Source organism: Aotus nancymaae, unplaced genomic scaffold (genome assembly GCF_030222135.1).
Source record: "Aotus nancymaae isolate 86718 unplaced genomic scaffold, 86718_ANA_hifiasm-v0.15.2.pri h1tg000040l, whole genome shotgun sequence".
In the NCBI taxonomy this organism is placed as follows: domain Eukaryota; kingdom Metazoa; phylum Chordata; class Mammalia; order Primates; family Aotidae; genus Aotus; species Aotus nancymaae.
The window spans coordinates 52,448,505-52,476,428 of record NW_026988454.1 but is presented as its reverse complement, the minus strand read 5'-3'; the positions used below and the strand labels follow the sequence as shown (position 1 = coordinate 52,476,428).

The following is a 27,924-nucleotide window of genomic DNA, read 5'->3' as shown; positions in this document are numbered from 1 at the left end:
GGTTTTTCAAGGAAATTCCCATTTTTTAAACCATCAGATCTTGTAAAACTTATTCACTATGATGAGAACAGCACAGAAGAGTCCTGCCTCCATGATTCAATTAACCTCCTACTGAGGCCCTACCCCATGTGAGAATTTAAGATGAGTTTTGGGTGGGGACACAGCCAAGCCATATCATCTTCTCTCTCCCATGTAACACACATACTACACACAAAAAAATTTATATACATAATTTAAATGCTCATATAAAAGCTTTTAGATATTTTTAGTCACTTTTAAAATAATTTCAGTGGAATTTTCTTTATTGTTTGGAGAATGCACTACTGCCATATATATATATATATATATATATATATATATATATATATATATAATGTCAGAATTAAGACTAACAAAAATTGGTAAAAATTACTAACCAAGGAAAAGCCTTTGTCCTTGACTATATCCTTAAATTTCCTCTGATTTCTCTAGTATTTTGCTAATCTCAAATAATTCTAAGTTCTGTGTATCTAATCAAAGTCCCCACTCTGTGTATATGACTTATCCAGGTATCAAATAGAAAAGAGTTGGGAAAACTGCAACAAAATGCTAATTATTAACAGTGGTTTAATCACATATTCCCACTTACTCTTGGCCAATGCCTTTGAACAGGACTTCTCAGAGTTTTTTTATTAATATATTCTAATCCAGCAAGCCCTCTTTTGCGGGGGGGCACTATGACCTCTGGAGAATATATAGATGGGGCTGCACCCCCTGAAATTGAATGTAAAAATGTAATTTTGTTCTTATATTAATATATTATGTAATAATTTATAATAATTTAGAAACTGCCTTTATTAATTCCAAGAAACTACATGTGATACAAAATAAGATGATGAACCACATTTTGGCAGGAAGAAGTAAACTAACACACTTGGAAAAACTGAGAGATGAAGTCATCTCTAGACCCAATTTCCTTAAAATTTTGTTTTTTCCTTAGAATTATGTATTTTTTGCCTTCTATTCCATGTTTCTGTGTTTAGTTTAACATAATAAATGTTTTTAATTACAACATGAAAGTTCTTGGGTTCTGCTATTTATCTAAATTAAGCCCAACAATTTCTGTTTTCTTCTGAGTCCTATTAAAGATTGGCTTGCTATTGGTCCCTTTCTAGCCCTCTGGCCTCCTCCTGACCCAAGGGAGATTATCAAATTCTTCATTGTGCTCCAGGAGTCATGGGTGCATAAGATGAGGTTTGCACCATATCAATTCAGAGTTTCTGGCTCCCTGAATGTTTACTTTTTTGTGAATATATTACTTCCTATTATTTCTTTATTCCCATTTCTTATTAACGTGATTAAGATATATACAGCTAATTCACTTACAGAAATACATTTTCCAACCTTATTTAGAATCTGCAGTATATTTTTTTCTAGCAAATAAACTTCCCTGGGAGAATATTTAATGAATTATACACATCTTGGGGAAAATGTAAATTAGTATGTCATTCAGTTCACTTCTAAAACATTTGAAGGCAGCCTCTTACATCAGACAGGGCCCACAAAATGGAAACACAAAGCTGAATAAGACAAAGTTCATGATTTAAAGGAATAGGGTATTTAGAAAGAGAAGCTTGTATCAGATTAAATAATGATCATACTGTGTCATGGCTAACGGTACATTTTTTGTTTACCTCGATTCTTTCTTTTGCCTCAGTGGTAGTTTTTGTTTTGTCAATTCAGAGTGACTTTCTTTAGGAGGAATTTTTCTCTTCCTTTTATCTACAGTAGAAAGATCCCAGTAACCAAATTTGTAATATGTGACATCATCTCTCTTGGACCAAGTTTGGATGACTGATTCAAATAGATCATCAATTGAAAATCATTAGACCTGCAAGATTCAGAAATGGTTGTGAGGCGCTGCTTAAAATAGGCCTATATCACCTAAACTTAGAAGCAATCAGTAATACTCAAAAGAACTAAGAAAGAACCTTCTGATGGATTTTTCATTTCCACTGTTTAATTCCACTCTTCAAAATGCAGTAAAGTTCTGGTATCAGACTTCTCATCCTGCCCTGTAAACAGGCAAAAAATCTTAACTTTTTGTACTTCAATTTCCTCATCTATAAAAAGAAAATAATTACAGTATAAAATGCCATAATAATGATATGTATTACTATAATAGTTAAAGTATATTAAACCCTCATAATAATACTATGGGGTTGGTAAGAAGATTAAACAAGCTAATGTATTAATAGCAGACCCTGGCACATAATAAGCACTTGATAAATGTTAGTTGATATTATTACTCTTGCCATTGGGTTTCATGAAATAACTTGCAATCATTAAACCTCTTTTACTTTTTTGAGTTATCATCAATTACAAAAGTTATAAATTGTCCGCTCTATGGAGTTTTGTCTTGGTATTTCTATTTTAGGAGGGATCATTGGGAATAGCCTGGCTTGGTGAAAAAAAAATTCACCTTGGCAAAATATTTATCTGTACTTCATTTTTCTCCTTGCTAAATGTATTTATCATTACCGTGCAAGGTTATTTCTAATCAAATGATTTAAAGTGTCTATCATCTGGTATATGTGAATAAGCATTTATTTTCTATACTGATGATATTATATTTATTTCTGCAGATTTAGTCTCATTATGTATATATTAATTATCTGGGCAGCTCACTTTATTATTGTTTGATTTGCCTAAATTTTGTATTAATATTTAGCAATTGAGGCAAAGTTTTGTATTTGGGGCTCGTAGCTAATAATTTTAGGTCTCCAAAGTAAGAACTGCAATAAAATAATTAAGTAATTTTATTCATTATGGTTATTAAATGTCTGGTATTTTGGCCAGTTTTCCAAAACTGACAGTTAAAGTAGAACTTAATATTGATAGCTATTTAATCATTTTCTTGCAGTTCCTATTCTTAATACATTTCTACTTCAACAGACATTAGACATTAGCTATTGTTTGTAAAACCTAAAATTGTTTAACTTCTAGAAGAAAATTAAGACATATGGTAATCAAATAGACATTTAAGAAATAGTTTCCATTTTTCTACATTTACTAAATTATTTACCCACTTGTATTTGTCATACTAGTTTCAGCCTTCTTGTTGCATATTTACATTCAGGAGCACATTGTTTTATTAGCTACTACATTCTCAACTGAACTTTCATATAATAAAGTATAATTTTATTTATTAATAAAATGATCATACAGTTTTTATTTATTTTTTTATTGCATTTTAGGTTTTGGGGTACATGTGAAGAACATGTAAGATTGTTGCATAGGTACACACATGGCAGTGTGGTGTGCTGCCTTTCTCCCCATCACCTATATCTGGCATTTCTCCCCATGTTATCCCTCCACAACTCTCCACCTCCCGCTGTCCCTCCCCTATTTTCCCCTAGCAGACCCCAGTGTGTGATGCTCCCCTCCCTGTGTCTATGTGTTCTCATTGTTCAACACCTGCCTATGAGTGAGAACATGCAATGTTTGATTTTGTGTTCTTGTGTCAGTTTGCTGAGAATGATAGTTTCCAGGTTCATCTACGTCCCTACAAAGGACACAAACTCATCATTTTTGATGGCTGCATAGTATTCCATGGTGTATATGTGCCACATTTTCCCTGTCCAGTCTATCATTGATGGGTATTTGGGTTGGTTCCAAGTTTTTGCTATTGTAAACAGTGCTGCAGTGAACATTCATGTGCATCTGTCTTTATAATAGAATGATTTATAATCCTTTGGATATATACCCAATAATGGGATTGCTGGGTCAAATGGAATTTCTATTTCTAGGTCCTTGAGGAATTGCCACACTGTCTTCCACAATGGTTGAACTAATTTACACTCCCACCAACAGTGTAAAAGTGTTTCTATTTCTCCACATTCTCTCCAGCATCTGTCTGCAGATTTTTTAATGATTGCCATTCTAACTGGCATGAGATAGTATCTCAATGTAGTTTTGATTTGCATTTCTCTAATGACCAGTGATGATAAGCATTTTTTCAAGTTTGTTGGCCTCATATATGTCTTCTTTTGTAAAGTGTCTGTTCATATCCTTTGCCCACTGTTGAATAGGCTTGTTTGTTTTTCTCTTGTAAATCTGTTTTAGTTCTTTGTAGATTCTGGATATTATCCCTTTGTCAGATGGGTATATTGCAAAAATTTTTTCCCATTCTGTTGGCTGCCGATTCACTCTAATGACTGTTTCTTTTGCTGTGCAGAAGCTATGGAGTTTGATTAGGTCCCATATGTCTATTTTGGCTTTTGCTGCCAATGCTTTTGTGTTTTAGTGATGAAGTCCTTGCCTGTGCTGCCTATGTCCTAAACGGTTTTGCCTAGATTTTCTTCTAAGGTTTTTATGTGTCAGGTCTTATGTTTAAGTCTTTAATCCATCTGGAGTTAATTTTAGTGTAAGGTGTCAGGAAGAGGACCAGTTTCTGCTTTCTGCACATAGCTAGCCAGTTTTCCCAACACCATTTATTAATCAGGGAATCCTTTCCCCATTGCTTGTTTTTGTCCGGTTTGTCAAAAATCAGATGGTTGTAGATGTGTAGTGTTGCCTTCAAGGCCTCTGTTCTGTTCCATTGGTCTGTATCTCTGTTTTGGTACCAGTACCATGCTGTTTTGATAACTGTAGCCTTGCAGTATACTTTGAAGTCAGGTAGTGTAATGCCTCCAGTTTTGTTCTTTTAGCTTAGAATTGACTTGGCTATGTGGGCTCTCTTTTGGTTCCATATGAAGTTTAAGGTGTTTTTTTCCAGTTCTGTGAAGAAGGTCATTGGTAGCTTGATGGGGATAGCGTTGAACCTGTAAATTACTTTGGGCAGTATGACCATCTTCACAATATTGATTCTTCCTAACCATGAGCATGGAATGTTTCTCCATCGGTTTGTGTCCTCTCATTTCATCGAGCAGTGGTTTCTAGTTCTTCTTAAAGAAATCCTTTACGTTCTTTGTTAGTTGTATTCCTAGGTATTTTATTCTCTTTGTAGCAATTGTGAATGGCAGTTCGTTCTTGATTTGGCACTCTTTAAGTCTCTTATTGGTGTATAGGAATGCTTGTGATTTTTTGCACATTGATTTTGTATCCTGAGACTTTGCTGAAGCTCTTTATCAGTTTCAGGAGATTTTGGGCTGAGACAATGGGGTCTTCTAAATATACAATCATGTTGTATGAAAATAAAGACAATTTGACTTCCTCCTTTCCTAATTGAATATCCTTTATGGCTTTTTCTTTCCTGATTGCTCTGGCTACAACTTCCAATACTATATTGAATAGGAGTGGTGAGAAAGGGCATCCTTGTCTAGTGCCAGATTTCAAAGGGAATGCTTCCAGTTTTTGCCCATTCAGTATGATATTGGCCATGGGTTTGTCATATATAGCTTTTATTATTTTGAGATACGTTCCATCAATACCTAGTTTATTGAGGGTTTTTAGCATAAAGAGCTGTTGAATTTTGTGAAAGGCCTTCTCTGCATCAATTGAGATAATCATGTGGTTTTCATCTTTGGTTCTGTTTATGGGGTGAATTACATTTATAGACTTGTGTATGTTGAACCAGCCTTGTATCCCTGGGATGAAGCCTACTTGATCATGGTGGTTAAGCTTTTTGATGTGCTGTTGCAATCGGTTTGTCAGTATTTTATTGAAGATTTTCACATTTATGTTCATCATGGATATTGGCCTGGAGTTTTCTTTTCTCATTGAGTCTCTGCCAGGTTTTGGTATCAGGATGATGTTGGTCTCATAAAATGATTTGGGAAAGATTCCCTCTTTTTGGATTATTTGGAATAGTTTCAGAAGGAGTGGTACTAGCTCCTCTTTGTATGTCTGTGAGAATTCGTCTGTGAACCCATCTGGACCTGGGCTTTTTTTGGTTGGTAGGCTGTTGATTGCTGCCTCAACTTTGGCCCTTGTTATTAGTCTATTCAGGGTTTTAATTTCTTCTTGGTTTATGCTTAGGAGGATGCAAGTGTCTAGGAATTTATCCATTTCTTCCAGGTTTATTAGTTTATGTGCATAGAGTTTTTTGTAATAATCTCTGATGTTGGTTTGTATTTCTGGGGAATCTGTGGTGATATCCCCTTTATCATTTTTTATTGCATCTATTTGATTATTCTCTCTTTTCTTTTTTATTCATCTGGCTAGTGGTCTATTTTGTTGATCTTTTCGTAAAATCAGCTCCTGGATTTATTGATTTTTTGAAGAGTTTTTTGTGTTTATCTCTTTCAGTTCTTCTATGATCTTTATTATTTCTTGTCTTCTGCTAGCTTTTGCATTTTTTTTGATTTTGCTCCTCTAGCTTTTTCAGTTTTGACGATAGGGTGTCAACTTTAGATTTTACCTTGCTTCTCATGTGGGCATTTATTACTGTATATTTTCCTCTAGACACTACTTTAAATGTGTCCCAGATATTCTGATATGTTTTGTCTTCATTCTCATTGGTTTCAAAGAACATCTTTATTTCTGCCTCCATTTCATTGTTTATCCAGTAAACATTCAAGAACCAGTTGTTTAGTTTCCATGAAGCTCTGCGGTTCTGAGTTAGTTTCTGAATTCTGAGTTGTAACTTGATTGCACTGAGAGACTGTTTGTTATGATTTCCATTCTTTTGCATTTGCTGAGGAGTGATTTACTTCCAATTATGTGGTCGATTTTAGAGTAGGTGTGATGTGGTCCTGAGAAGAATGTATATCCTGTGGATTTGGGGGTGGAGAGTTCTATAAATGTCTATTAGGTTTGCTTGGTCCAGGTCTGAGTTCAAGTCCTGGATATCCTTGTTAATTTTCTGTCTTGTTGATCTGTCTAATATTGACAGTGGAGTGTTAAAGTTTCCCAGTATTATTGTGTGGGAGTCTAAGTCTCTTTGTAAGTCATTAAGAACTTGCCTTATATATCTGGTTACTCCTGTATTGGGTGCGTATATATTAAGGATTGTTAGCTCTTCTTGTTGCATTGATCCTTTTACCATTATGTAATGTCCTTCTTTGTCTCTTTTGATCTTTGTTGGTTTAAAGTCTATTTTATCAGAGACGAGAACTGCAACTTCTGCTTTTTTTAGCTCTCCATTTGCTTGGTAAATCTTCCTCCATCCCTTTATTTTGAGCCTTTGTGTATCCTTGCATGTGAGATGAGTTTCCTGGATACAGCACACCGATGGGTTTTGGCTTTTTATCCAATTTGCCAGTCTGTGTCTTTTGATTGGGGCATTTAGCCCAATTACATTTAGGTTTATAAGCAAAGAATAAATAAAATCCTTTTAGAAAAAGCAATTACTCAGAGATTTCATCACCAGGCCTGCTTTACAAGAGCTCCTGAAAGAAGCACTAAAGATAGAAAGGAACAAGCAGTACCAGCCACTCCAAAAACATACCAAATGGTAAACAGCATCAACACAATGAAGAAACTGCATCAACTAAGGGGCAAAACAGCCAGTCAGCATCAAAATGGCAGGATCAGATCATACAGATTTTATTAAATGCACCACGAATATAAAAAACCCAATTTAGTAGGGGACCTAGCACCCATAAGCAGAAATCAGCACAGGCAGGAACTCCTTTATAAAAGTCCAAAAATTAAATATTTTGATATTTACAAGTATGAAATGCCTTAAGCATAAGATGACATCAAACAAAATCTCTTTTGACATTAAGAAATGTACTGGAAAAATACCCTGTATAACTGAGACTTTTAAAAATAAAAGGACAGATCATAAATGTAGTCAAATAAAGAATATAGAAAATTTTGGGGATGCAATTAAAACTGTACTGAAAGCAAATTATATAATTTAAATGTGTTTATATTTAAAAAGAAAGAAAAAATAATTTATATTAATAAATTAGAAAATTTAGAGCAAAATTTACTAAGAATAAATTAAATGCCAATCTAAAATGAATTAATTATAAACAAAATACAGTAAAAAGTATTTAAAAATATAATACCTGCATTTTCCACACAACACTCTCAGTCTTTCTGTAATTTTTTCCTAGAATTACTTCTCTCAGGCTTTCTATAATTTTTTAATCTAATTAAAATAGGAGAGAGAAACAGTTTATTAAAAATTAACAGCAAATATAGTCATGGGAGAGATTAAAACTGATATAAAAGTATCAGGTACAATGCTATGCTTTTTCAAAAAAATTAAATCTATAATTATTGACTCATTTCCTAAACAAAATATTAATGCTAGAAAAAATATAAAATAATTGAGCAGGCAAATTAAGAAGAAAAATATTATAAAAGTAAATATAGTTCCACATATTTAAAAAGACACAGATCTATTGGCAAATCCTAATAGATTTTTAGTTGAAGGCTATCTTTTGAAAAAACATTTTTAACTTATGGAACCACAAAACAATAAAATTCTCACTAATTCATTTTAAGAAGCTGAACACTTTAATGTCAATAACCGATAAAGGAAGCAGAAAAAGAGATTTCTTTTCCTAATAGGTCAATATCCACATTAATGTGAACCAAAATATATAAATAAACATTAGTAAATAGAATCCAGGAGAGCACTGAGTAATTCACTATAGTAAAGAAAGGCTTATGACAAGAATATAAGGCTGATTTATTAGTTCTCCATATATTAACATAATTTATTATGCTGAATTTTAACCTAGAAAGCATTGTGTGATGTCTTTATCACCTTGCACACATCTCTAACCATGTTTTCCTCATCTGCTATAATATAATCATATTGACTATTTTTAAGTTAATTAATGATGTACATAACACTCTTCTTTTCATGGCTGAACTGTATTATATTATGTACATAACATATTTTCTTTATTTATTCATCTGTTTGTGGACATTTAGGTTGATTCCATATCTTAGCTATTATGAATGGAGTTGCAGTAAACATGAGGGTACAACTATCTCTTTGATATACTGATTTCCTTTCCTTTGAATAAATACCCAGTAACGGGAATACTGGATGATATGCTAGATCTATTTTTACTTTTTCAAGAAACCTTAAACGGTTTTTCATAATGGCTGTACTAAATTACATTCCCACCAACAGTGTAAAAGAATTCCCTTTTCTCTGCATCCTTGCTAGCATTTGTTATTTGTCTTGACAATGGCCACTCTGAGATGAGGTGATAACTCATTGTCATTTTGATTTTTCTTTCTCTGATTAGTGATGTTGAGCATTTTTTAAATATGTATTTTGGCCATGTGTATGTCTTTTTTTGAGAAATGTCTGTTTAGTTTCTTTGCCCACTTTTTAATTGGATTACTTGCTTTTTTGCTGTTGAATTCTTTGCATATTCTGGATATTTGTCACTTGTCAGATAAATGGACTCCAAATATTTTATCTTTCTGCATTTTGTCTCTTAACTCTGTTGATCATTTCTTCAGAGATCAGACGAGATCAAGCACATTAAGGGTAGTATGGCTGTAGACTGTTGATTATTTCTTTTGCTTTGCAGAAACTTTTCAGTTTAAAATACTCTCATTGTCTGTTTTGGGGTTTTCTTGGCCTGTACTTTTAAGGTCTTAGCCATAAAATCTTTGCCTAAACCAATGTCCTGAACATTACGTGTATGCTTTCTAGTAGTTTTAAAGTTGCAAGACTTATGTTTAAGTCTTTAATCTATTTTTTTAATATATATTGAGAGACAGGGATACATTTTATTTTTCTGCACATGAATATACAGTTTTCCTAACTGGCAGAGCAGGAGCACCGTCATCTTGGACAAACTCCACCACTCTAAGTTCCAGTTCCCTTTCTAGCCTCATGCATTTCAATATAATCACTTCTCTTCCTACTACAAGCAGCCAGAAAGAATAGACAGAAAAAACACAGGTAAGATGGCTCGGGCACAGAGGGAGGTGGAGAAAAAGTTTCTTGTGTAACTGCCAAACTTCACCCTCATTCAATGGACCAGAGTAAAACAGTGGTTCTTAGTAAGCACACTTCTTTCCCTTCAGGTGCACTAAGATAGGGAAGCTAAAAGCAGACTTGGGGGTTATGCCTGCAGCTGCAGAAAGATGTATGGGCACAGAACCACAACTTCCCCTCCCAGATAAGCACAACAAAGAGACATAGAAACAGTCCAAGCCTCTGATAAACTCTCCCACACTGAATCCTTAAAAACTCTTAGTCTGTGAGAGAGTGTGCCTCTGACCTAACTTGGCCAGAAGCCCCTCTCATGTTTGTTTTCCCTGAAATAAACCTGTCCTTGACTGACAAGCCACCTTTCATGTTTCTTTCCTCTTTCTTTAATTCTTACACTAGCCTCATTTATTGAAGATAATGTTCTTTTTCCAGGGCATGTTCTTCATATCTTTGTCAAAAGTAAGTTGGCTGTAATACATGGATTTGTTTCTAAATTTTATTCTATTCCATTGGTTTATGTATCTGTTTTTATACCACTACCATGCTGTTTTGGTTACTATAAATTTTTGTATATTTGAAGTCAGATAGTGTGATTAGTCCAGCTTTGTTCTTTTTGCTCAGGATTGCTTTGGCTATTCAAAATATTATGTGGTTCCATACAAATTTTAGGATTTATTTTTCTATTCATGTGACGAATGTTATTGGTATTTGGATAGGAATTGAATTGAATCTGTGGATTACTTTTGGGAGTATGGTCATTTTAACTATTTTAATTCTTCCAGAAGGCCATGAAAATATTTCTGTCCCCTCTTTAATTTCTTTCATTAGTGTTTGTAGTTTTTATTCTAGAGTTCTTTCACTTACTGGTTAAAATTATTCCTTGTTTTATTTATTTATTTATTTAGTAGCTATTGTAAATAGTACTGCTTTTCTTTTACCCTTTTGTTCTTTTGATTTCTTTTTCAACTAGTTTATTATTAGTATATAGAAATGCTACTGATGTTTTTATATTGATATTGTATCCTGTAACTTTTTCTGAATTGGTTTAGCAGTTCTAAGAAGGTTTTTTGTTGGAGTCTGTAGGCTTATTTACATATAAATTCATGCTGTCTCAAAAGAGGGACAATTTTACTTTCTCTTTTCCAATTTGGGTGTCTTTTATTTCTTTCTCTTTCCTAATTTCTCTGGCTAGGACTTTCAATACTGTACTGAAAATGAGTGGTGAAAGAGGGCTTTCTTGTATTATTCCAGTTCTTAGAGGAAAAGCTTTCCTCCATTCATTACAATGTTAGCTGTGAGTTTGGAATATGTGGCTTTTGTTACATTAAGATATGTTCATTCTATGTCTAATTTGTTGAATTTTCTTCAGAAAGGATTATTGAACTTTATGAAATATTTTTCTGCATCTATTGAGATGATCATAAGATTTGTGTTCTTTATTCTGTTTATGTAATGTATAACATTTATTGATTTTTATATGATGAACAATCCTTGCATCCCAGAGATAAATCCAACATGTTCATGGTGTGTTGTATTTTTGATTTGTTGTTGGATTTTCTATGCTTATATTTTGTTGAGGACTTTTGCATTTATGTTCATCAGAGATATTGGCCTGTAGGGTTATTTATTTATTCATTCAGAGACAGAGTCTTGCTTTATCACTAGGCAGTGGTGCAATCTTGGTGGCTCACTGCAGTCTCTGCCTGCTGGGTTCAAGTGATTCTCCTACTCAGTCCCAGTGAGTAGCTGGGACTACAGGCACATACCACCATGCCTGGCTAATTTTTGTATTTTTTAGTAGAGACAGGGCTTCACCATGTAGGCCAAGATGGTCTCGATCTCTTGACCTCCCAAAGTGCTGAGATTACAGGTGTTAGCACCATGCCCAGCCCCTTGTCTGGTTTTAATATCAGGGCAGATGTTTTTATGTGGGGAAAAAAATTAGTCAAAGATGGTAATTATTAATTATTGCTTTCTTTATATGGCTCTGGAAACTTGCTAAGACCTTTAGAAACACAATCTGATTTCATTTCCACATTTTTGCAAGTTAGGAATTATCCCCATTTTACATAAAAATTAAATAATTTATTTGGGCTCACATAGTATTCTGGTAGCAGCATCAAGATTGAAATTTGGGATGATGGAATTCAGTACTCAGTGTGTCTGATAGAACATGGGCAAAGGAGACTGTGCAGTAGAGCAATGTAACTACAGAATTTTCCCATTTTGTTTTCTTTACTGATATCCAGGTGATTTCTTCATTTCATTTATTTTTTTAAAAATTTAATTGTCTAGAAGAGATATGGAATCAACATAAATGTCCATCAGTGATAGACTGGATAAAGAAAATGTGGTACATGTATACCATCAAGTACTATGCAACCTAGGAAAGAATGACATCATGTCCTTTGCAGAGACATAGATGGAGCTGTAGACCATTATCCTTAGCAAACTATATCACAGGAACTGAAAACCAATTCCACATGTTCTCAGTTATAAATTAGAGATAAATAATGAGAACACATGGACACACAGAGGGGACAACACAGACTAGGGCCTTTCAGAGAATGTAGGGTAGGAGGAGGAAAAGAATCAGGAAAAATGATTAATCAGTACTAGGCTTAATAACTGGATGATGAAATAATATGTACAACAAAGCCCTATAACACAAGTTTACTTGTGTAACAAACCTGCATATGTACCCCTGAACTTAAAAAAAAAGAAAGAAATTATGGACAGATATAATTAGCAAGCAATATACAGTATGCGAATAATAGCTTTTTGTATTGAAACTTTTTTGATATTAAAATCATACACATATGATCATAAAATTTTCAACACAAATACAGGAGCTTTTTGATAAATTAATTTCTAAGAGGATCTATTCCTTGATTTGATAACATATAATACTGTATCAAATTTCTAGAGGTGCTTGTAAAGTAAATCATTCAATGCAATGGGTTTAAAGTAAATAATAGGCAGAGTTTAAAGGTCTTTTTTTGTGGTATGCTTGCACAAAAACCAAACAAAGCAGTAAAAATCAAATTTAAAACACCACAAAGAAAATAAATCAGTTTCTATTTGGAAAGTTAAAAAGAAATGTCATTATGACTTTTCCTCAAACATTTATCCCTTTTTAAAAATTTTGCTTCAAGTGTACTTTTTTAAATTTCACTTTCCAGTATAATGCCAAGCATATTTTTGGAATCAGGATAGCATATAGTTTTTTTCCTAATATTTACTATGTCAAGTCACATAAATGGATCTGAAGGAAATTTATTTTGCATGTCTATGGGGTAGGAGATCCGTTAACCTGAGATAAATATATTCACACTCCATTTTAAAAGTAATTTCTAACCATAACACAATGTTTTGAGGTACTTGAAAACTTCGAAGGGAATGTTCAGGGAAATCAGTAAGCCAAGCTGTACACTCAGGAATGCCTGAATAACATGAGTATTAATCAGCAATACAGTGACTTCTCCATGGGATGTGGAGCGAGCATAGAGCTGAATTATAAGAACGTAATTTAAAACACCTAGTTACATATGTCAAGGAAAATTTAGAACCAACCAAAATAAAGCTCCATGATATTAAATATCTTCATTTCCCTTTATCTTTCATGTGAGAAACTACCAACTGATAAAATGACATCAGAAAAACTGAAATGTTTTCAGAACATATTCAGGGTTCATGGTAAGCTCACCCCCGGCTGAAACCTTGAGCCTGTGAAAGCAAAATAAACAAACTGAGCAAGATTAAATCTCAGCAAAGATTAAATGTTTAGTTCTCATCATATAAATACATACAGAAAACTGAAAAAATAGGGAATTAGAATATCCAAATGAGGCATATCTTGACATTTTGCAAATCTGGCATCTGTTTTTTAACCATTTTCTGCTCTTTCTCCTATTTGAAGATGATGCAGTGAGAGAAATTCAGTTATCCCAGAAGTGATATAGAAAATATCTCAAAAAATTTTAAACTTTCTGTGCATATAAAGGCAGGAATGTAATAGAAACTAAGATAGCCATAATGATGGATAGAAAGTCATATGACAAGAGACACAAACTATAATAATACAGAGTTATAAAATGCTAGAAATATTTTTTCGGAGTTCCATAGCTTACTGAAAAGCATCAGGCAAACATATAGGTGGTTACAAATAAAAAGAAATATAGCAACAGTATCAATATAGTAAGGTAGCAGTGTAACTATTGAAAAGATAAGGTAAAAATGAGCTCCTTTGGTTTACTTTAGAATTTTGGTGCTGTTTTCATAAATCTTTAGAATGTACATTTTTGTCTTAGGTATTAAATAGATGAATTTGAAAGCAACTAGAGTTAATTGGTTCTTATACTTTCCTCTTAGAAAAAGTATGATAAATGTTACCAAAAATAATGGGAGAAGGGGAAAATATGAATGAGCAGTTTATATTAGTCCAGTGTTTTATAGACACACATGTGCATACATGTGGGCATATAAATGTGAGTGTGTGTATAAATGTTTGGGGGAGAAAAAGACATGTATTAATAATTTCACTATTGCTAATTTTTGCTCATATGCTCCTCTTCAGTTATAGTTCTGAAAAGGCACTCTAATTAGATTTCTGCCTTATCATATTTTACAGCTACTCAACAAAAGAGTATTCCCCCATATCCCACTTATATCTATTTTATGTGCCAACCTTGCATCTTTGTCCTCAGGGTCTCCATCCTATACTAGCTAATCCATCCCCTTCAGCATGAAACACTAATACCTATGCTTATGCCTTCATGTCTATGATTCATGAGGAAAATTAATTGCTTAGTTGTTTCCATATGATTATCATCTTATATTAGGTATTTTCTCAATTGTTATTTTAAAGAATAAATTGTTTTATTACTTTTAGCTTTTCACACATTTCCAATATATTCACATAAAATTTGGAATACAAATATTCCTTCCAGATAGATTTGTTTTATCTCCTTTTTGTCTTCTCGTCTCCAAATATTCTTCCCTGACTTCTGTGACTGCTTACGAGGTTTTCTTTAATGCAGGTAAAGACCATGTAGTTCACGTCTTCAGTTGGGATATACTAGTTCTACTGCAAAGGTATGTACTTGAGAATTCAAGCATGCACCATAAAGGATAGAGAGGTATAATTTTAAAAAACAGATTTTTCTTTTTTTAATTATAGTTCAAGTTCTGGGGTACATGTGCAGAACATACAGGTTTGTTACATAGGTATACACATGTCAGGGTGGTTTGCTGCATCCATCACACCGTCATCTACATTAGATATTTCTCTTAATGCTATCCCTCCCCTAGCCCCCACCTGCTTGCTATCCTTCCCCTATACCTACCCCTAACCGGCCCCGGTTTGTGAAGTTCCCCTCCTTTTGTCCACGTGTTCTCATTGTTCAACACCTACTTATGATAGATCAATGACCTCAGTATTCTGGCTGTGGGTTTGTCATAAATAGCTTTTATTATTTTATGATATGTTCCGTCGATACCTAGTTTATTGAGAGTTTTTAGCATGAAGGGCTGTTGAATTTTGTCAAAGGCCTTCTCTGCATCTATTGAGATAATTATGTGTTTTTTGTCTTTGGTTCTGTTTATGTGGTGAATTACGTTTATAGACTTGCATGTGTTGAACCAGCCTTGCATCCCCAGGATGAAGCCTACTTGATCATGATGAATAAGCTTTTTGATGTGCTGTTGCATTCGGTTTGCCAGTATTTTATTGAAGATTTTTGCATCTATGTTCATCATGGATATTGGCCTGAAGTTTTCATTTTTAGTTGAGTCTCTGCCTGGTTTTGGTATCAGGATATTGGTCTCATAAAATGAGTCAAGAGGGATTTCCTCTTTTTGTATTGTTTCGTATAGTTTCAGAAGGAATGGAACCAGCTCCTTTTTGTACATCTGGTAGAATTTGGCTGTGAACCTGTCTGGACCTGGACTTTTTTTGGTTAGCAGGCTATTGATTGCTGCCTCAACTTCAAGCCTTGTTATTGGTCTATTCCAGGTTTGAAATTCTTCCTGGTTTAGTCTTGATAGAGTGCAACTGTCCAGGAATTTCTCTATTTCTTCCAGATTTACTGGTTTGTGTGCATAGAGTTGTTTGTAGTAATCTCTGATGGTAGTTTGTATTTCTTGGAATCAGTGGTGATATACCCTTTATCATTTTTGTTGCATCTATTTGATTCTTCTCTCTTTTTATTAGTCTGGCTAGCAGTCTGTCTATTTTGTTCATTTTTTCAAAAAATCAGCTCCTGGATTTATTGATTTTTTGAAGAGTTTTTTTGTGTCTCTACCTCCTTCATTTCAGCTCTGATCTTAGTTATTTCTTGTCTTCTGCTAGCTATTACAATTTTTTTGATCTTGCTCCTCTAGCTCTTTCAATTTTTATGATAGGGTGTCAATTTTAGATCTTTCTTTGTTTCTCATGTTGGCATTTATTGCTATAAATTTCCCTCTTGACACTGCTGTAAAAGTGTCCCAGAGATTCTGGTAAGTTGTGTCTTCATTTTGATTGGTTTCGAAGAACATCTTTATTTCTGCCTTCATTTCATTGTTTATCCAGTCAACACTCAAAAGAAAGTTGTTCAGTTTCCAAGTACTTGTGCAGATTTGTGTGAGTTTCTTAATCCTGAGTTCCAATCTGATTGTGCTGTAATCTAATAGACTGTCTGTTATGATTTCTGTTCTTTTGCATTTACTGAGGAGTGATTTGCTTCTAATTATGTGGTCAGTTTTAGAGTAAGTGTGATGTGGTGCTGAGAAGAATGTATATTGGAGCATTCTGTATTCTAGCTCTGCATTCAAGTCCTTGATGTCCTTGTTAATTTTCTGTCTCATTGGTCTGTCTAATATTGACAGTGGCGTGTTGAAGTCTCCCACTATTATTGTGTGGGATTCTACATCTCCTTTCAGTCATTAAGAACTTGCTTTATATATCTGGGTGCTCCTGTGTTGGGTGCACTTATATTTGGGATAGTTAGCTCTTCTTGTTGGATTAATCCTTTTACCATTATGTAATACCCTTCATCGTCTCTTTTGATCTTTTTTGGTTTGAAGTACATTTTATCAGAGACTGGAATTGCAACCCGTGCTTTTTGTTGTTGTTGTTCTCCATTTGCTTGGTAAATCTTCTTTCATCCCTTTGAGTCTATTTGTGTCTTTGTACGTGAGTTGGATTTCCTGAATACAGCACACCAATGGGTCTTGACTTTTTATCCAGTTTCCCAGTCTGTGTCTTTTGATTGGGACTATTGTTACGTGTGAATTTGATCCTGCCATTTTGTTACTGGCTGGTTTTCTTGCCCATTAGTTAACTCAGTTTCTTCATTGCATTTTTGGTCTTTGCCACTTGGTGGTGCTTTTGCAGTGGCTGGTATTTGTTCCTTTCCCTGTTTAGTGTTTCTTTCAGGGGCTCTTGTAAGGCAGGTCTGGTGGTGATGAAATCTCTCAGTAATTACTTGTCCAAAAAGGATTTTTATTTCTCCTTCACTTAGGAAGCTTAGTTTGGCTGGATATGAGATTCTGGATTGAAAGTTCTTTTCTTTAAGGATGTTGAATATTGGCCCCCACTCTCTTCTGATTTGTAGAGTTTCTGCTGAGAGATCCACTGTGAGTCTGATTGGCTTCCCTTTTTGGGAAATGGACCTGACTTTTCTCTCTGGCTGCCCTTAGCATTTTTTTCTTCATTTCAACCCTGGTGAATCTGATGATTATGTGCCTTGGGGTTTCTCTTCTTGAGAAATATTTTTGGAGTTTTCTGTATTTCTTGGATTTGAATGTTGGACTGCCTTGCTAGGCTGGGGAAGTTCTCTTGGATAATATCCTGGAACGTGTTTTCCAGCTTGGGTTCATTCTCCCCAGCATATTCAGGTACACCGATCAGACACAGATTAGGTCTTTCACATAATTCCATATTTCTTGGAGGCTTTGTTCATTTCTTTTCACTCTTTTTTCTCTTGTCTTGCCTTCTCTTTTTATTTCATTGAGTTGATCTTCAATCTCTGATATCCTTTCTTCCACTTGATTGATTTGGCTATTAACATTGTGTTTGCTTCAATTAGTTCTTGTGCTGTGTTTTTCACCTCTATCAAGTTATTTATGTTCTTCTCTAAGGTGGTTATTCTAGTTAGCATTTCATCTAACCTTTTTTTCAAGGTTTTTGGTTTCTTTGCATGGGGTTAGAACGTGTTCCTTTAGCTCAGAAAAGTTTGTTATTACCCACCTTCTGAAGCCTGTTTCTGTCAGTTCATCACACTCTTTCTCGGTCATGCTGTGTTCCTGTGTTGATTAGGAGTTGTGATCCCTCGAAGGAGAAGACGCGTTCTGGTCTTTGATGGTTTCATCTTTTTTGTGCTGTTTTTTCCCCATCTTTGTAGATTTATCTTGCTCTGATCTCAGGGAGCTGCTTGATGAGGTCACTTGTCTGCCTGTCGAGGCACTTCTGGGTTTCTAGGGACTCCTTTGGGTTGCTAGGTAGGCTTCCTGTGTCTTTTTTGGTTGGAAGATTAGGCCTGCCTCTTCTGCTGGACCTGGAGGCGCTGCTGGGTGGTTAAGAACACCTTCCCCATTTCTACATAGGCTTTCTGTGTTTTTTGTTAAAACATGAAGGCTAGTCTTGACTCTTTAATGGTTGGTTGTGCCTTTCCTCCATGGAGCTGGATCATTCAGGGTTTGGCTCAGACTGAGGCACTGGCTACACAACCCACTAGAGTTAGTGCTTAAGCCCTCTGGGGTTTGTGGGAGAGGGTAGGGACCCGCCCAGCTGCATCATCTGTCTCCCCACTTTCAGCTCCCTCTCTCTCCGGTCATGGGGAAAGGGCCTGCCCAGCGGCTCCAGCTGTCTTCCTGCTTTGAGCTCCCTCTCTCCAGCAGGGGGAGGGTGCGATATCTTGGTCTGCAGGCTCTCCGAGCCGGCTTATGGGCTTATGCATTTGCTTACATCTGTGCGACAATCCGGGACACTGTCCTGGATTATTACTCAACTCTGTGCTTGTAATTCCCAGTGCTTGACTGGCAAAGATCCCCTGTTCTGTGGATTCCTAAGGCTTTGGGGGAAGTACTCTATCTGGACCTGGGTGCCAGAGGGGGCGCCTCCGACTCACCAGTCAGATGCACTTTCTGGGTAAAGCAGCACCCCTGCCACCTTGGTCTGCCTTGTCTGGGCTTTGCTCACTGTCTGACCAGGCCTGTTGAAATGCACCTGGTACCTCCGCTGGAGCTAGGAGATCTCTCGATTTCTGCATCTCTCTCTCTGGGTGTTGTGCACCAGAATTGTGTTTATTTGGCCATCTTATTTCCTCTCTGTCTCTTGGTTTTTTAGTAATAGCCATTCTAACTGGAGTGAGATGGTATCTTATTGTGGTTTTGATTGCATTTCTCTATTGACCAGTAATGATGAGTTTTTCATCATATGGTTGTTGGCTGCATAAGTGTTTTCTTTTGGGAAGTGTCTGTTCATATACTTTGCCCACTTTTTGATGGTGTTGTTTTTTATTTCTTGTAAATTTGGTTAAGTTCTTTGTAGATTCTGGATATTAGTCCTTTGTCAGATGGGTAGATTGCAAACATTTTTTCCCATTCTTTTGGTTTGCTGGTTCACTCTAATGATTGTTTCTTTTGCTGTGCAGAAGCTCTTAAATTTAGTTAGATCCCATTTGTCTATTTTGACTTTTGTTGCCATTGCTTTTGGTGTTTTAGTCATGAAGTCTTTGCCCATGCCTATGTCCTAAATGGTATTGCCTAGGTTTTCTTCTAGGGTTTTTATGGTGTTAGATCTTACGTTTAAATCTTTAATCTATTTGGAGTTAATATTTGTATAAGGTATAAGGAAGGGATACAGTTTCAGCTTTCTGCATATGTCCAGTCAGTTTTTCCCAATACCATTTATTAAACAGGGAATCTTTTCCCCATTGCTTGGTTTTGTCATGTTTGTCAAAGATCAGATGGTTGTAGATGTGTGGCATTATTTCTGAGGCCTCTGTTCTGTGCCATTAGTCTATATCTCTGTTTTTGTACCAGTACCATGCTCTTTATTACTATAGCCTTGTAGTATAGATTGAGGTCAGGTAACATAATGACTCCAGTTTTTTATTTTATTTTTTTTTTGCTTAGGATTGTCATGGCTATGCTGGCTCTTTTCTGTTTCCATATGAAATTTAAGGTGTATTTTCCTTCCCAATTCTGTGAAGAAAGTCAATGGTAGCTTGATGGGGATAGCATTGGATTTATAAATTACTTTGGTCAGTATGGCCATTTTCACAATACTGATTCTTCCTAACAATGAGCATGGAACGTTTTTCCATCTGTTTGTGTCCCTCTTATTTTCTTGAGCAGTGGTTTGTAGTTCTCCTTGAAGAGGTCCTTTACATCCCTTGTCAGTTGTATTCCTAGGCATTTTACTCTCTTGTAGCAATTGTGCATTAGAGTTCACTCACAATTTGACTCTGTGTCTATTACTGGTGTATAGGAATGCTTGTGATTTTTGCACATTGATTGTGTATCCTGAAATCTTGCTGAAGTTGATTATTAGCTTAAGGGGATTTGGGGCTGAGATGATGGGGTCTTCTAAATATACAATCATGTCATCTGCAAATAGAATCTGACTTCCTCTTTTCCTAAGTGAATACCCTTTATTTCTTTTTCTTGCTGATTGCCCTGGCCAGAACTTCCAATACTCCATTGAATATGAGTGGTGAGAGAGGGCGTCCTTGGCTAGTGCCTGATTTCAAAGGGAATGCTTCCAGTTTTTGCACTTTCGGTATGATACGGGTGTGGGTTTTACAGAAATAGCTCTTATGATTTAGAGATATGTTCCATCAATACCTAGTTTATTGAGAGCTTTTAGCATAAAGGGCTGTTGAATTTTGCAAAAGCCTTCTCTGCATCTATTGAGATAATCATGTGGTTTTTGTCTTTGGTTCTGTTTATGTGATGGATTACGTTTACAGATTTGCATGTGTTGAACCAGCCTTGCATCACAGGGATCAAGCCAACTTCACTGTGATGTTTAAGCTTTTTGATATTCTGTTGGATTTGGTTTGCCAATATTTTGCTGAAAATTTTTGCATCAATGTTCATCATGGATATTGACCTGAAATTTTCTTTTTTAATTGCTTCTTTGCCAGGTTTTGGTATCAAGATGATGTTGGTCTCATAAAATGAGTTAGGGAGAATTCCATTTTTCTATTGTTTGGAATTGTTTCAGAAGGAATTGTACCAGCTCCTCTTTTTACCTCTGGTAGAATTTGGCTGTGAACCAATCTGGACCTGGATTTTTGTTTGTTGGTAGGCTATTAATTGCTGCCTCAATTTCAGACCTTGTTATTGGTCTATTCAGGGATTTTACTTCTTCCTGATTTAGTCTAGGGAAGGTGTAAGTGTCCCCAAATTTATCAATTTCTTATGAATTTACTGTTTTATGTGCATAGAGGTATTTGTAGTATTCTCTTATGGTAGTTTGTATTTCTGTGGGATTGGTGGTGATATCCTCTTTATCATTTTTTATTGCATCTATTTGATTCTTCTCTCTTTTCTTCTTTATTAGTCTGGCTAGCAGTCTATCTATCTGTTTTGTTGATCTTTTCAAAAAACCAACTCCTGGATTCATTGATTTTTGAAAGGTTTGTGTGTGTGTGTGTGTGTGTGTGTCTATGTCTATCTCCTTCAGTTCTGCTCTGATCTTAGTTGTTTCTTGTCTTCTGCTAGTTTTTCAATTTGTTTTATCTTGTTCCTCTAGTTCTTTTAATCATGATGTTAAAATGTTTATTTTAGATCTTTCCTCTCTTCTCTCATAGGCATTTAGTGCTATAAATTTCCCTCTAGACACTGCTTTAAATGTGCCCCAGTGATTCTGTTACTTTATGTCTTCATTCTCATTGCTTTAGAAGAACATCTTTATTTCTGTTTTCCTTTCATTATTTATCTAGTAGTCATTCAGGAGCAGGTTGTTCAGTTTCCATATAGTTGTGTAGTTTTGAGTGACTTTCTTAATCCTGAGTTCTAATTTGATTGCACTGTGGTCTGAGAGACTGTTGATTATCATTTCTGTTCTTTTGCATTTGCTGAGGAGTGATTTACTTCCAATTATGTGGTCAATTTTAGAGTAGGTGTGATGTGGTGCTGAGAAGAATGTATATTCTGTGGATTTGGGGTGGAGAGTTCTGTAGATGTCTGTTAGGTCTGCTTGGTCCAAATGTGAGTTCAAGTCCTGGATATCCTTGTTAATTTTCTGTCTTGTTGATCTAATATTGACAGTGGGGTGTTCAAGTCTCCCACTATCATTGTGTGGGAGTCTAAATCTCTTTGTAGGTCATTAAGAACTTGCTGTATGTATCTGGGTGCTCCAGTGTTGGATGTACATGCATTTAGGATAGTTAGTTCTTCCTGTTAATATTGTTATGTGTGAATTTGGTCCTGCCATTTTGATGCTAGCTGGTTATTCTGCCTGCTAGTTGATGCAGTTTTTTAATAGTGTCGATGGTCTTTACTATTTGGTATGTTTTGCAGTGGCTGGTACTGCTTGTTCCTCTCCATGGTTAGTGCTTCCTTCAGGAGCTCTTATAAGGCAGGCCTGGTAGTGACAAAATCGCTCAGCAGTTGCTTGTCTGTAAAGAATTTTTTTTCTTCTTTATGAAGCTTAGTTTGGCTGGATATGAAATTCTGGGTTGAAATTTCTTGCCTTTAAGAATGTTGAATATTGGCCCTCACTCTCTTCTGGCTTGTAGGGTTTCTGACGAGAGATCCACTGTGAGTCTGATGGGCTTCCCTTGTGGGTAACCCAACCTTTCTCTCTGGCTGTCCTTAGCATTTTTTTCTTTATTTCAAGCCTGGTGAATCTGATGATTATGTGTCTTGGAGTTGCTTTTCTTGAAGAATATCTCTGTGATGTTCTCTGTATTTCCTAAATTTGAATCTTGGCCCACCTTTCTAGGTTGGGGAAGTGCTCCTTGACAATATCCTGAAGAGTATTTTCCAACTTGATTTAATTCTCCCCATCACTTTCAGGTACACCGATCAAATGTAGATTTGATCTTTTCACATAATTGCATATTTCTTGGAGGCTTTGTTCATTTCTTTTTGCTCTTTTTCTCTAATCTTGCCTTCTTGCTTTATTTCAGTGAGTGGATCTTCAATCTCTGATATCCTTTCTTCCATTTGATTGACTCAGCCATTGAAACGTGTATGCTTCATGAAGTTCTTGTGCTGTTTTTTTTTTTTTAGCTCCATTAAGTTGTTTATGTTCTTCTCTATACTGGTTATTCTAGTTAGCATTTTGTCTAACCTTTTTCAGGTTAGTAGCTTCCTTGCATTGGGTTAGAACATGCTCCTTTAGCTTGGAGAAGTTTGTTATTACCCACCTTCTGAAGCTGCCTTCTGTCAATTCATCATACTTATTCTCCACCCAGTTTTGTTCCCTTGGTGGTGCGGAGCTGTGATCCCTTGGAGGAGAAGAGGGTGTTCTGGGTTTTGGAGAATTCAGACTTTTTGCACTGGTTTCTTCCCATCTCCATGGATTTATCTACCTTTGGTCTTTGAAGTTGGTGACCTTTGCATGGGGTCTCTGAGTGGATGTCCTTTCTGTTGGTGTTGAAACAATCTTTTTATTCAATTTATTTTTTAAAATTTACATTTTAATTTTATATCCATGGGGTACACACATGGTTTTTTACAAGGATTTATTGCTTAATGCTAAGGTTTGGGCTTCTCTTGGCCCATTCATTAAGACAGTGAACATAGTCAGCTCTTGTGCCACTCCTTCCCTTCCTCCCTTTGGAGTTATTAGTTTCCACTCTTCCCTTCTTTATGTCCATATGTAGCAAAGGTTTAGCTCCCACTTTTAAGTGAGAACATGAGATATTTTCTTTTTCTTTCTACATTAATTTGCTTAGGATAATGGCCTTCAGTTGCAATCGTATTGCTACAACGGACATGATTTTGTTCTTTTTTATAAATGTGTAGCATTCCATGGTATATATGTACTCATTTCTCTATCCAGTCCATTGTAAATGGGCACCTAGATGGTTTCCATGTCTTTGCTTATCTAATTAGTACTGCTATGACCATATGGGCGCATGTGTCTTTTTGGTACAATGACTTATTTATTTATTTTTTTTGGTAAATACTCAGTAATGGGATTGCTGAATAAATGGTAGTTTTATCTTTCACAATATAGGTTTTAAAGTCAGAAAAGTAAAGCTCAGCTTTGCCATTCTCAAGCTACATGAGTTTGAGCAAGTAACTCAAACTTTGAGTAAGTAACTCAAACTTTGAGTATTCCAGTTTCCCAATGTGAGTTATAGCATATACCTCACAGGATTGTAGGGATAATTAAGTGAATTAAAAGATAATAAATGGGAGCTAGTATTGTTATGTAATAAACACTGACTTTAAATTCTACCAGTACTTATTAAAGTTAGTAGATTTTCATTTGTAATAAGGTACATTAAATTTTACAAAAATGATGCATTGAGGTAAAATTCATGTACTATAAAATGAACTATTTTCAAATAAACAGTGACACTTAATACATCACAATATTAGTTGTACAACCACCACCACTATCTAGTTCCAAAAAATTTCTGTCACTTCAAAGTAAAACTCCTTATCCATTGAGCATTTTCTCTCATGCCCTCCTTCTCTAACCCTGGCAACCCCCAACTGTGTTCTATCTATATGGATTTATCTATTTCATATTTCATATAAATGTAATCATATAATATGTGAACCCTGTGACTGGCTTCTTTTACTTAGAATAACCTTTTGAAGGTTTATCCACATGTATTAGTCAATCTTTGTTATGAATAAAAAATATTCCATTGTGTGTATACACTAATGAATATTTTTGCACTTGTTACATTTTAAAAACATAGCTTTACAATGTTGATCCTCAAATAGCTAGAATCAAACTGGAGAGAACGCGATCTGGATCTGTTTCTTTCTCTTTCTCCCCTGGGTTCACTGATGAAAATATGTATCAGTAAATGGGCCAGATTTCTACCTCAGAGCCGAATACAGCAAATTAGTGATTTTTCAATGGTGGGAGAAAAGTTATGCCTTCTCGATAATTTATTCTTATTCTTTTTCTTTCTTTTCTCCTCCCCTCCCCCTTCTTCCTCTTCTTTCTTCTTCTTTTTTTTATACAGATTCTCCCTGTGTTGCCAAGGCTGGAGTACAGTGGTGTGATCTCAGCTCACTAATACCTCCACCTCCCAGGTTCAAATGATTCTCCTGCCTCAGCCTCCCGAGCTGAGATTACAGGTACCTGCCACCATGCACAGCTAATTTTTCTATTTTTAGTAGAGATGGGGTTTCATCAGGTTGGCCAGGCTAGTCTCAAACTCCTGACCTCAGGTGATCCATCTGCCTCAGCCTCTCAAAGTGCTGAGATTATAGGCATCAGCCACCTCACCCAGCCAATATATTCTTATGTGGAAGTTTTTTAATCGCTTATTTTGTTTCTGCTGATTATATATTCCCTTTCCACTCTTGTTCATCACCAAACTATACTTTCTTCTTTCAGTTTACCTTCCCCACTTCAATAAATATTGCTATAGATAGAAGCCATTGTTGATCAGATTGTGTGAGTTCCTAAATTGTGCCAGGCTTACAAAGAAGTTTGAGAATCACTATGAAACCTATAATTTTACAATTTTTCACTGAAAATATAAAAATCTTTTACTTTTGCAGAAATATTTGTACTGATTGATTTATCTATTCCAAATTTTGTGTGTTTTTGTATAGCATTTCACTTTGAATGAGATTGAGGCATAGTTTCAGTGGTTTGCTGTCAGTATGTAATCTGAAAACTAGTATTAAAATTGGTGTTATCAATCTTTAATACTTAATTCTTTCATGGGAAATTGAGTAGTAATAAAATTAAACAGTGAAATAAATGTTGTGAAAATGCTAACCCATATTTTGGAAAAAGAGTGGGAGTTTTTATTAGAATATGGATATAGCAACAGAGAAGGTGTCTAATCTACTTATTTATTGTGTTTGTGATATTTTGAGCTTATGCTGATAATACCAACATGAACGTTATTAAAATTTAACAGACTTTGAATTTTATTCTAACTTCAAATTTGTCAATGATTTGAATTATTTGTAATAGAAAAAGTGTACTTTTCTTTTAAAATGTTTATGTCAAACATTTAAAAATATTTTTCTTTTCAAATGTGAACATTTCTTCAAAATATTTTGAAGATATAGCATCCAAGTAAATGATCTGGAAATGCTATGATGCAATTTATAGTCCCTACCATTTACAAACTACAGTATATTTCTAAAAGCCAGATTTTTGCAATTAAGTTAAAATACTTTTGAAAAAGTATTTTATTGTACCAAACACTTTGAAAGTAGTTGAAATAGTATGCTAGTCAAATAAAAAGGAATACATTTAACAAAACGGAAAGTTTATCATTCTAAATGTCAAATTGTTTTCAATCTTAGCTTTTATAAGAAACTTAGAGTCCTTAGTCTTTTTATAATTAATTTTTTCTGTAACCCTTAGTAACAGTCATATACAAGTGAATGAATTTAGTACAAGTGATACTGAAAAGAGACATATTTTTTCTATTAGTTTTCTGTTAGGATTTTCAAGGGATGATATATCTTAGCAAGAAATGTTATTAACAATCACTCCTGTTTTTTCTGTAGCATGCACTTCATTGTATATTGCTTTTTGCAATTTTTTTTTAAATTTCAACTTCTTCAAAAACTTTGGACAAAGCAGCCATGGTTTAAAAGAATGCAGAAGCCATCAGAAGGCCAAATATCTCTACTGAAAAAGCAAACCCATTCTATAATCTTACCATCATCATCTTTTCCATTCCTGATAATAACATAAATGTGCCTCTTTCCCACATGTGTTTTGCAACCTAACCCCTCATATATTCTCTCTCCACTATTTATTAGTCCTTATCTCATTGTATTCAGCCCATTTTTTCTTTCTGATGATAATCTTTAAACATAAAATATTTCTCATTCAAGAATTTTTAAAGATATAAACAAAAGCATTAATAAATAAAATGAATATAATAGACCTTCCAACTTCTTGTTCGCATTTTTTTCATACACAAATTTTTATAAGAGAGTTGTCACCAATCACTGAATCATCACCCCTTCCAGTTTGATTTAGATCTCTCACTCTATTGTAATCTGACCTGTGAATACAATGTCATTAAGTCTAGTGGAAATCTTTCACTATTTATCCTACATGAACTTTTGGAAGCATTTGACATTGTTGCTCATTGCCTCCATCTCTAAATGCTTTATTTCCTTTGCTGAACTGATGTAATGTAACATTTATTATATATTTGTTTCTATGCATCTTCTCTATCTTTTCTGCAGGCTCATTCTCTTCTACCAAGCCATTAAACATTAAGGTTCTTGGGGGAGTTTCCAAGATGGCTGAATAGCAGTAGCTCTGGCGTGTGGCTCCCAGTGAGACTGATGCAGAAGGTAGGTGATTTCTGCATTTCCCACTGATGTACCTGGTTCATCTCATTGGGACTGTTTGGACAGTGGGTGCAGCCCAAGAAGGGCAAGCCAAAGCCAGGTGGGGTGTCACCAGGAAGTGAAAGGTGTCAGGGAACTCCCTTTCCTAACAAAGGGAAGCCATTAAGGACTATACCCTGCACTCCAGCCCAGATACTGCACTTTTTCCATGGTCTTCGCAAACAGACCAGGAGATTATCTGTGGTACCTACATCATCAGGGCCCTGGGTTTCCAGAACAAAGTGGGTGGCCATTTGGACAGGCACTAAGCTAGCCACACCAGTTTTTATTTTTCATATCCCACTGCCTGGAATGCCAGCAAGACAGAACTGCTCAGTCCCCTGGAAAGGGGCCTAAGGCTAGGGAGCCAAGTGTTCTGGCTCCGCAGGTCCCCCTGACATGGATGCCAGCAAGCTAAGATCCACTTGTTTGTTTGAAATTCTTGCAGTCAGCACAGCAGCCTGAGTTCAACCTGGGCTGCTCAAGCTAGGTGAGGGGAAGGGCATCTGCCATTGCTGAGGCTCAAGTAGGCTGTTTCAAACTCATGTAAACAAAGCCACCAGGAAGTTTGAACTGGGTGGAGC

General features: G+C 35.4%; 1 long non-coding RNA gene across 3 annotated transcripts in view; it reads left to right on the top strand.

The window, feature by feature from the left end:
- The window catches only part of LOC135268339 (uncharacterized), a 627,138-nt gene extending 599,903 nt beyond the window's left edge, over positions 1 to 27,235 (top strand). For all 3 annotated transcript variants that reach the window (XR_010336633.1, XR_010336632.1, XR_010336631.1), the window contains 2 exons: positions 24,988 to 25,102; positions 27,194 to 27,235. This is a non-coding gene — a long non-coding RNA (uncharacterized LOC135268339). The remainder of the gene's footprint in view (positions 1 to 24,987; positions 25,103 to 27,193) is intronic.
- Positions 27,236 to 27,924: the final 689 nt, after the last annotated feature.